Raw genomic sequence first — 11,979 nt, forward strand, 5'->3', positions numbered from 1 at the left:
ACGCGGAAATTACCTTGGTATGCTCATATAGTAAACTACTTAGTAACCGGGCAATTGCCACAAGGTTGGGATTATGATGAAAGAAAAAGTTTTTTAAGGATATCAAGTATTACTATTGGGATGAGCCTGAACTATTTAGATTTGATATCAAGTATCAAATTTTTAGGAGATGTATACCAGAGGATGAACAATGGAGAGTCTTGGAGTCGTATCACTCATCCTTGTGCGGAGGACACTACGCCTCCAAGATAACTGCACATAAGGTCCTACAATGTGGATTTTATTAGTCTCATCTTCATCGGGATGCATATGAATTCTGCAAGAGATGCATTCGATGTCAAGCGGTGGTCGATGTAAGTCGCAATGCTTCTATGCCTCTACACCCTATTCTTGAAGTTGAGTTGTTTGACCTTTGGGGCATTGATTTCATGGGACCCTTTCCTCCATCTTTTGGATATGAATATATTTTGGGAGGTGTCGATTACGTCTCTAAGTGGGTAGAAGCCATACCAACATGAAAAAATGATCATAAAGAGGTTGTTAAATTTTTCAAGGATAATATTTTTTCTCGGTTTGGTTGCCCACGAGCCATTATTAGTGATTGTGAAACTCACTTCAATAACAAAGTTTTTAAGGAATTGTTAAAATGATATGGAGTTCATCATCGTCTTACCACCCCTTATCATCCTCAAGCCAATGGCCAAGTGGAAGTCTCAAATAGAGAAATTTAAAAAATCTTGAAGAAAATTATTAACCCTAATGGGAAGGATTGGTCGAGCAAGCTGCCTGATGCGTTATGGGCGTATCGAACTGCCTATAAAACTCTGTTAGGCATGTCGCCATTCAGGTTGGTGTTTGGAAAAGCTTGTCATCTTCCTTTAGAAATCGAACATCGCGCTTTATGGGCTATCAAGAAACTTAATCTATCTTTAGATGATGCAGGTGAACATCGTTTATTGCAGCTGCATGAATTGGAGGAGTTGCGTAATGAGGCATATGAAAATTCACGCATCTACAAAGCCAAGATGAAAGCATTCCATGATCAACATATACACAGGAAAGTTTTTGCCCCTGACCAAAAAGTATGGCTCTATTATTCTCGACTTAAACTTTTTCCAGGAAAGCTTAAATCAAGATGGGATGGACTGTACATAATATGTCAACATTTTGACAATGGGTCTGTCCTCATTCGAGATCCAACACATGTAGCAGAATTCAAGGTCAATGGGCAATGTTTGAAACCCTTCCTTGAACACGAGCCACATCCCCCCAATGAAAACATTTCTTTAGAAGCGGCGACAGCACCATCTACTTAAGAACAAGATTTGCTTTCTTTTCATTATGTTTTAGGATTCATTTTCTTTGCATGATTTCTTTTATTATGATAGCTCCTTACTTTTGTTGTATCTCCTATGGTAACTTTGACCAGGTTGCGGGTGTATGTAAGTCAGCAAATCAGAACTATCGCCAGGATCTCTTATTTATAATGCCATTGGGCCCAATGTCTTCAATATCACTGTATGCCCCTCTAACCTCAATTTTACTCTTCATGATTTTAGTAGCTTTGCATTGAGGACAGTGCACGTTCTAGTGGGGGGGGGAGTTAGTTCATTTTTACATAGCAAACTATGGCTCATGCATTTAACTTTAAACAATTCTACATGAATTGAACCTGCTCTTAACAATCTTTAGCATGCACATTCATGAATTAATTCTCTTTCATCTAATGGTTTGGGAACAAGTGTAGAGAAGTTAGGCTCCTAGAGCGGATCAAGAACATGTTGAGGTGCAACACAAGTGATTTTGAGCGATGTGGATTCAATTTCAAATTGGGGAGGGTGACTAGTACGTGATTAGATGATGGAAAGTCAAGGGTAGAAGCTCTATGCTTCAAAGGGGAGTGATGAGTGAACTGAGAGCCCCCATTCCATCAGCTCAAATAGCCGATCCCACTTGAGTATTTCGTCTCCCCATTAGCCTACTTCCATTCCAAAATAGTGAGCAGTCATTCTCCAAGTCCTATGCACAGAATCCACCATCTCCATCCACCTTATTGTTCCACACACTTCACGCCATTTCCATCACAACTTGACTCCACCACCTTGCTTCTGCTACCGAGGATATGCCTATCTCCCAAGTACGTCTATCTCCCTTTCCACGGTATCACTACGATACTGCCCCTTTGTATCTTTTTCTGTCCATAATTCACTCTGCATTATCTAAATCTTATTCTTCTGTCCTCTCTCTCTAGACCAATGTGATTGTTATGACACTCATGCTAGTTGTGATAACATGTTTGAAAACCATTTAGATGATGGAAAGTGTTCCATTTTTTTTTGTCATACCCCTCTTCGATATAAAAAAAAAGAGGAAAAGAAGAAGAAGCAAAAAAAAAAAAAAGTTTTAAAAAAAAAGAAGAAGACAGAGAAAAGGGGGGTTGACTTGCGCAATTTCTTGTGTTAATATTCCATTCATGATCATATTGTTCTCTATCTTTGTATCATCACATTGGTCCCATCTCTTCTATCTCCCCCACTTCTTCTAAAAATCTTGGGAGTAGTTTCTCCGAGGTAGCACCGCACCCGTTGAACCATAAATCTCTCATTGTTAACGCTCACCCTAACTCTTTCACAAAGTTTCCATCTCCCCCATCACACGCCTTACAAGTCTGTCATATATCCTTATCGTTGTCTTCCACATTCTATGCTCAACAGGAGGAGGAAATGGCGTCTTCTATGCTTAGGAAGGAGAAAAGGCTAATGGAGAGACAAGTACTAGGTGGCCACCACCCCGGGGGAGAGTGATCTTACTTGCGAGAGATGTGAGTCCAGCTTCACATGAGTATAGAGAAATTACCTAAGGAGTATAGCGTCATACCTAGAAACAAGTACACTCCCTTCTCACCCACTTAGGCATTCAAACCAAGGAGAAAGAAACCCCACATTCCTAAAAAGGTCAGAGCTCAAACTGTCATTTAATGTTTTAGCTTGGCTTGTGATTGATATACTTAACACTTCAAATACTTGTTGTTTGACCTACAGGATGAAAGAAATGATATTGCGGCAAAGTACTTAGATGTTGCTAAGGGGCTAGCAATGTCTAAGTAGGGGGGTATATGATAACACCCTAATTTCGGTCTTTATTTCATGTTATTAGCATGATTTCATGCATTTAAAGAGCTTAAAATTGGGCAGTTATCCTATATTTGCATGAAAATAATGTTTGCAAGTAATTTCTGATTTTTCCCTAATATTCTGTTAATTATATGAATTTTTAAGGATTTATTGAAGCTCGAAATAATTATTTTTGAATGAAAATGACATATTTAATATTTTGTTTCGACATTTATCAGCATGGGAATGAATCAGGGAATTTTCTAGAATTTTCTAGAATTTTTTACGAATTTTAAGGATTTTTCTGGGATTTATTTCAAGAAGAAATGCATTTATTCTATTAAAAAAGGGCATATTGATAATAGAATACAATGTATTTACACAATTTCTAGACTTTTCGGGCCCTTTTTGCAACGTTTTGTTGCAAAAAGACCCTGAAAACGGCTCTCGGTCGCCATTGCAGGGGTAAAGATCCTATTTAAAAAAGTTTAGGGTTTTATTGCAATATAGAATTAATGTTTTAGAAAAAATTGGAGGAGAGAGAATGCGGTAAGCGCATATACACGAGTATTTTAGGGCGGCGTTCGTTTACAATTGCTTGTTTTATTAAGGGCTTTCTTGAAAAAAACCGCAAAGAGCCTCCCGCCTTGTCGACGTGGCGCAACTTTAGCCGTTGGATAAAAATCCAATGGCGATCGCACATGTGTATGTGGCAGGAGGTAAGTTCACCGCCCGTGCGGCGCATACAATACGCGTGCACGGGCAGTGACATGGGGACACATGTGTGCGTGTGTGCGTGCGTATCAAAACGTACGCAAAAATGCGCACTAACGAAAATTTAATTGTTTTTTTTCTCTCTCGTCAAGGGTACGTGGCGCGATGATAGAGTGCTCGCCAAAGGAGTTTGAAACGCCGCAGCCAATGGGAAGTCGACACGTCATTGCGTGTATTAATAAATAAATCAATTTTAAATCCAATGGACTAAATTGGTTTAAAATTGATTTATTATAAACTTTTGATCCTGAAGTCCGATTGATATGATTTTTTTATGGATTTGTTCGTCTTGATCCCCTCTTTCTATCCGTATGGTTGGATCATTCAGATCCAGCCTACATTGATAGATTAACATTAATTTCTAAACGGGGGTAAAATGGTGATTTTCACTATGTAACCTAAGTATAAAAGCTGAATTTCGAGAGGGGGAGCTTATTCTGGATGGTTCTCTATCACAACTGCAAGACATAGAGGAGCCCCAGCCTGGATCAACAGTTTTGATACTTTTTCCTTTTATTGTATTGAAACTTTTATGCATTTTGAATGAAATAGGTTGAGTTGTTTGTTTCTTCATCTCTATTCTGATCGGAAATTCTAAATCGCTTGGCTTGAGCGGCATGTACAAGTCCTGGTTAGGATTGAGAAGAGAAATTGAGGGATTCACCTGGGCATTCAATTGCATTCCAAAAGAAAACTCTAAAAAATTTAGTTTTAATTCTTAGGATACTCAATTACCCCATTTTAGTTCTGAATTATCAACTTGCAAAAATCAACCAAACCCAAATTAAAAATTCCTACCAACCTCTCTAACTGAATTCTTTGATCCATCCAATTGAATCAATTAATTCAATCTAGAGCCCACATTTCTTTCATTCTTCTCACCTCTTCTACCCCCCCTTTCTCAATTCTCATCTAATTAGGGTGACTTGATCCTCGTTGAAGATCAAATTCACTCTAATTAGGATTAAGACACCAAAAAGATAATCACATTGAACTTCCTACTTGCTTCCCTTGGACGACACTCACACTTATCACTATACATGTTAAGTAGAGTTTTATAAAATTTATTGAATAAGCTAGAATTCACAACGACAAGGGCTAAAAATTCATAATTTTTACCCCTATTTTTGGCTTATCAGACCGTATAGGGGCTGAGGCTCTCCTGGATGAGGCCCTCTATGAGTAGCTCCTAAACCTCAAGTAGCAACTCCTCAAGTAGCAACTCATCTGTGAAGACGTCACTAAACTCCGACACAATGTCACTAAACTCTCATACGAGGGTGTCGACCTTGGGTGGTTGGGGGGATACAGGTGTGTCCGTGGGAGCATCGAGAGTAAAGGCGAGGTACACAATCGTGTCATCTATCTTGCATCTCAAATCTCAAGGGAACAAGGGGCCATAGATGACCACTACCTCCACATGGTTGGTCGGGACCAACTTGTTTTCCGGCTTCATGGTATACGGGTACCATGTAACCCTCCATCCTTGGTATACTAACAAATATGTGTTCATCCTTTTGGTTAAAGTGACATCGTGGTCATATAGCAAGGGATGACCTAGGATGATGCTTCCTACTGACATAGGAAGTACGTTGCATAGGACACTCTCATCGTAGGAGCTCACCTTCAACAAGATGCGACATTGATGCTTCACCAATAAGGACAAAATGTCAATCCACGAAATGTCGTAGGGAGTCAAGTGGGTTATGGCCCTCAACCCAAGTGGGGCAAACATCGTATGAGATATGGCTTTAATACAACTCCCATTGTTCAGGATGAACTTGCACACTTTGCCATTGATCTTGACATAAGTATAGAAGATCGAGGTGCAAAGGGTGGCATCAGCCATCGGGTCAGATCTCTACACTACGGGTGTAGGCCGAGCCGTTGGGTTGGCTGTAGGCAGTGGCCACATTGCACTAGGACACTCCTTGTTTACATTGTAGCCAACATTGTGTGACTGCTCCACCTTGTCCAACTGGTCTGGGTGGACATCTCTTATGTCGATCAAAAGTTCCAATGATGGGCAGTAGCTGGTTTGGTGCCCTTTCTATGGGCACTAAAACATGTGATGTGTTGTTGGTTCACGTTCCCGCTATGGCTTGGGGTGTCGGTTGTGACGACACGAGTGGGTGGGGCAGATCCCACTAAGGTGACCATGGCATGTCCTTGCCCTCCGACATTTTTTGAAGCCTGATTAGTCGCGGATGGGGTAGACTTAGTGGTTGTGGCTCGAGGAGCTATAGTGGTAGGGTGGGCGTTGACCTCCTTGCTCGTATGCTCCATATGCTCCACTATGTGATAGGCTTCGTCGATCTAGGCAGGGTTGCACTTAAGCACCTCGATGCGTAGGGTCGGCCACAATCTGTGGGCAAACAAGCCGATAATGATTGGCGGGTCCTCAGGAACTAGCACGACATCCGACACTCATCGAAGGTGATGGGGGACCATCTCACCATCAAGATGGAACGGTGCCAGCAACCTCACCGAGCTGTACGAGCACACGCCCGGGATGCGTCGTTCAAGTACTAGGCATGAAGATGAAGTCATATCAGTTTTTCATTATCTCTCTTTTGTCATTCTTCTAATTTCTTGTCAAATGCTGGACTCCGTCTGTCGTGTTTTGGCCTCATCCATTCCAAACCCTTATTTTTCATTATTTTGAGAGAACCGCTCATCTTGAGATGGTTCCCTCCAGCTATGCCCAATTGGCCATGCCTCGGCCCTATATAAGGAAGGCATGCCCAAGAGGACAAACAAACTGAATTTCAAAAACCAAATGAAGTTTATTTCTTTGAGTTACTTGTTCTCTAGTTTCTCTCTAAGTCGTAGATAGCCAAAGATAGCGATTTCATAGTTGGAAAGTGGGGAACGCGGTCTCTCCATGACGCTGATACCGTGGTTCGAAGCCCGCTTCTCCGGATCGGTCATTTTCTTCTTCATCGCCGTCAAGGTTCACCAAGTTTTGAATCTTAGTCACTTCAAGAATCGTCTCTGGAGGCCATCTCCTAGGTAAATTCTGAAGCTCGAGCACGTGACATTAGCCAGTGTTCATTGCTGATCACCAAGCTTCTTCGCTGACAGCTCCTGCGCCCACACACGCCATCTTATTTTGGAGCCGTCTTCTCAAGACGTCAAAGAAACCACTTTCTTGGACCCCATTGTCCAGCCGTTTTCTCTTCAAGAATCGACATTTTTGAAACCCTTCTACGGCACAAGAATTCAGGTATTTGGGTTCGTGAAATTTTTATCACGCCGAGCCGACTCAGTCCACCAGCCACGCATCAATTGTCATTGCCACACGCCAGACCCAATGGTCTTGCAGCCAGCTGCCAAGCTCCCGCCTATGCCACCCGGCAACCTTTGGAGAAAATGCCCCCCCCCCATTCTCAATGTGTCCACGCGCACGCCCGCTCAACGTGCACCATTATCGCACGGTGCACGCGCGTGCTTGTGCCCACCTAGCGTCCTGTTGCAGGAAGTATACTAGATCCACGCTCACAGATTCTGATCCAGAAATACACTGGCAACGTGTTTCTGCCCAAAGCTGAAGAGTCACGCTCCCCTGCCTGGTTGACGTGCCTAACCTGTTCATGTTGAACATTCTGCTCTAGTCCAATATCAACGGGTATCTACCCACAGGTTCTACCGTTCTTCTTCGTCTTTGCCATTCTATATTTCCTTCCAATATTTGTCAACTTACTTTCGCGCCTCGAGAGTTTGAAATCCCTTGTTGACCCGCCTTAACACAACTTAGCAGAGGAAATATAATTAATTATTGTGCTAAAGCTCTAATAGCTTATCGACGGAGATTGGACGCTGATGGGTAGTATGACTACCCCTCATCTTACGTGTCTAGTAGGTCCATAGGGACGTTGGGAAGTTTATTGTGTCTAATCAAACTTTGCCAATTTTACTGATCTTCACGCTTGTCAGTTAACTTGTTCTACTTGTCGGTAATTTCTCAAATTGCATCTTACCATATAGATATATCGTGAATTCATCATTGTCATCTGTGGTGTAATACACGCCAATCAATCGCGGGGTTAGCGTATTACAATAGAAGGCCTTGATGTATTCCATCATGGACTATTGACCTTGTCAAAGGTAAAGCCACTTGAGGAATAACATCATCTGATATTGCCGTGGCACGTACTTGCTCCTCAGGTTTTGTGCTTTCTCGATCCAAGAACTTATGGGCCGTCCTTGTTGCTTGTTGGTGACTCGCTCATTCTCCTAAAGATCTTTGCGTGTCTGCCAAGTCTCGTCTCTACAAATTTGACACACAAGTCGTTGTCCATGTGATACCATCAGAAATAGGTATTCTTGTTTGACTCCCAGTCAATAAACTTCTTCGGTTTCATCGACCCTTGGAAGACGGTGATGTAAACTCGTACACTCTTTTGGATCTGAGTGCGATGCTCCTCTCGTCAGCATTTGTAATCATCTAGGCACTGCTCGGGCTCCACGTAGCCTCCATGATGCGGACCGGCGTGTCGTCAAGGTGGAGTCGGGTAGCAATCATAGTCATCCCATCATCGGTGTTGACCATCGTATGGAGTGGGGTGATCAGGTACCACGCGTGGTGAGTATCAAGAAACATTATCAGTTTCGTCGTAACAGTGATTGTAAGGCCAGATGTAGTCATCTCGCCCAAAAAGTAGGTCAGCCTTGAAACCACAGTCATTGTCCTCTTGTGGGTCCTGTCTATCCCATACACGGACATCCTGGGGGATGCATGCAGGGTGACGGTCGAGGCGTCAATGTCAACGCTCCTCGCCCAGCCACCTGTTGCCGCCCATGTAATCATCATAGTCATATAGGCTCAATGGGCGCTCTAGGGTTGCATGACTCAGGTAGGTCGCAAGGTCAGTCCGGTGATTTGGGCATGGGCGTGGCGATGGTGTAGGGAGATACCACAACCGTGCGAGCAGCTGCTCCACGCGTTCGGCGATGACGGTCAAGATGCGGAGATAAACTTCTCGCTCTTGGGATGAGTCCTCGTGGGGTGATCTCCCTTGACCACGTCCTGCCCCTTGGCCACGTGCGGCGAGAACCCAAGGTTTGAGCTCTTCCATGGGATCCTTCTCATGTGGGCGACAACTCATTGTCACTCTCTCCTCGTTGTCACCAAGAGATGAGGCGCTTAAATATCACAAGGAGCTGTATAGGGATTCTGCGCGTCCACGGCAAGTGGGCGTGTGTCTGCGTGAACCAGATGATCCGTTGACACCCCTATTCGCAGATGCGGTCTATCCGAGCTCCAAAGGAGGTGATGAGGGGTCAACTTCGAGCATTGGAGGATGGTGCTTCAAGAGGGGCGCAGGACTGCCTCTCTCGATCGGCCATGAATCAGCTTGTGGTATGGAGGTCAAACTCCATATTGCATCCTTCTCCTGGATCGGGTGTCGACGATCATGGCCACTATACTCGGGGGTACCTAGCTGGGTACAGAGTCACACTATGGCCAAGGATAGCCTGCTTTGACACCAAGATGATGTCGGACGTTGATGCTACATGAAAATTGCCTAGATTGGTTGGCTTGTGTTACAACACACTAGGACATCGAGATAATATGTAACCAGCAAGACGAATGCACAATACGATGAAATTTAATGAGATATGTGCAATACAACTGACTAAGATGACGATCAGTACAAGGATTGAGAGTGGACTAGTCAAGGTTAGACTCCCAATGACCCGATCCGACCAACTAGATGTACTAAAAGATGAAGTACACGTGATGTCCAATGGCGTCCGCGACCTCCGTAGATAGTGAACTTAATGGCTACCTGATGACTCTCAAATATGTCATCAAATAATTAAACTTTTTAGTTTTCATTCATCAAAATTATAATGTTAATTCATGCTAATATCATGCATATGCATCATTTTATGAAATCACTAACCCCACTTGATCCTTTGAATCAAGTGGAATATATTTAACATTTTATGGTTAGTAAACATTCAGAGACAGGTTAAGAAGATCAAGGAAAGAGACGAGGATCAAGAGGGGCGGGCAAAAATTCAAAGAAGCAGAAATTAGGAAAATGCCCCTGGGCATGACTTAAGAGAAACCTATAAATACTCTCTTGAGAGTTGATTTTAGGTTGTCCAGAATTTTCTCTAAGGAAGCTAGGGCTTGGAGAAGAAGGTGTTCTGCAGACCCTCCAGTAGCTGATGAGCCATTGGAGCTGGGAGGAGAAGCAAGCTGAAGAGTACCCGCTCAAGAAGATCGTCGACTGGCCGGATAGGACGTGACACGAAGTCGGAGTGATTGAGCTGGTTCAGCTTTGTTTTCTTCTCCCTCTTGGACAATCTCAGTTGGGGTTGAAGCACCTTGCAAGGTTCTTCAGCAGTTTCCAACCAGAGTTGTTTTGTTTAATTCGAATATTTTCTTATTGTTCAGAGTTCATTTTCTTTTACCTTTTCTGTGTTTGATTTCATCCGAATCTTAACTCATCATGCTTAATCGATTCTCTACATAACAATCGGTGAGGTCTTGCTCAGGCAGGAAGAACATAGCCGCCTGCTGCCAAGGGATCTGCGCGCAGGATCGACCAGCACACAGCCGCCTGCGTGTGAGAACCCGCGCGTAAGAAGCGCCGTGCACAGGGATCCCGTGCGCAGGCCACGCCCGCGTGCAGCAATACCCGCGCGCAGGCCACGCCCACGCGCAGCAGCTTCCGTGAGCGAGCACTCACCTGCACACAGGACACCACCTGTGCGCAGGGTGCTTGTTCTTTTGCCCCAAGGGACAAGAGAGAACCGTCAACAAGAAACTCTTGCTGACAGTTCTGCTCATTCCAGTTTATAAGAACTTGATCTATAAACCTAATTGGAAATAATCTAACTGAGGAATTAGCCAAATCTATATTTTTAAAGAATCTCTGCAACTTAACTAATAAGTTTCTACAGAGATTAACACTCAGAATTAGAGAATTAAATGAACTGATTTGATAGAAAGAATTCTTCTACTGTTTTTTGCCGTCTCCCTGTGGATCGACCCTCACTCGCCCTAAGCTGTGAGGTTATAAATTTCGTTTTATAAGCTCAGTCCTCACACGCATTAAATGATTATTAACCAGTAAGAAACCATTGCAAAATGGAGTTTATCAACGGGCGCCGCTGTCGGGGAGCACGGTATTATAGTAGGAATTTTTGTTTTTCTGAATCTATAGTCGTTCTTTATTATCCTCTTAAGCTGAAGGACTTTAAAATCCTCAGCCCATCGTCTGCTGACATTTTGCTGAAGATTTATGGTAGTTACACGCTCAGGAGCTGGTGAGAAGTCTGCAGAAAAAATTATTAGAGACGCCACTCCGGATTCTATAGTTACAGAACCAGAAATTCAGCAGAGGACTATGACTAAGAGGTTCATCAGCAGCATGAGAGGAGGAGGACCATGCTGGACAGGTCGACACCGTCGGGAAGCCTATGACAAACCGATGTAAATCTGAACATTGGCGACGGTATTTCATTTCGATACGACAATGCATTAATTAATTCCATGCGTGAGTTTAATGGATTGCCTGCCCAAAACCCATTAGAATTCCTTGATGATTTTCATATTAGATGCTCGTCTCAAAATGTTCCAGGAATATCTACAGAAATGCTTAAAATGAAATATTTTCCTTTGACGTTAAAAGATAAAGCATTCGCATGGTATCGTAATCTAGGAATTACTTTTAATTCTTGGGAAGAAATGCAAGGAAAATTTTTGCAGAAATTTTACCCTCTCTCCAAAACCAACTTTTACAGAAGAGAAATTCACAATTTCCATCCCCATGACGGAGAAGCCTTTAGTGAATCATGGGAGAGATTCAATGACTTGTTGAGGAAATGTCCTCACCATGGCATTGAGCAATGTCAATTAGCTCAAATATTTTATGAATCTCTCGCTGATTTTATGAAAAACAAAGTAAATCTCCCTACGGGTGGAACGTTTTATACCGCATATGAGGACGAAGTTTTCGATATTTTGGAGAGAGTTGCAGAAACTGACTTGCAGGAGATTGGAGCCAATCAGAATGGGAGAAACCTGCAGCCAAAAAGAGCAGGAGTTCTGTAGGTCAACACCGAGGAGGGGGAG

At 43.1% G+C, this 11,979-nt stretch overlaps 1 non-coding gene across 1 annotated transcript; it reads right to left on the bottom strand.

Moving 5' to 3' along the window:
* Positions 1-11,644: 11,644 nt before the first annotated feature.
* LOC144702836 (small nucleolar RNA R71) lies at positions 11,645-11,747 on the bottom strand. Its single transcript, XR_013581410.1, has one exon. It is a non-coding gene; the product is annotated as a small nucleolar RNA R71 (small nucleolar RNA).
* Between the last annotated feature and the right edge of the window lie 232 nt (positions 11,748-11,979).

This window comes from Wolffia australiana, chromosome 4 (assembly GCF_029677425.1).
Source record: "Wolffia australiana isolate 7733 chromosome 4, ASM2967742v1".
Classification (NCBI taxonomy): Eukaryota; Viridiplantae; Streptophyta; class Magnoliopsida; order Alismatales; family Araceae; genus Wolffia; species Wolffia australiana.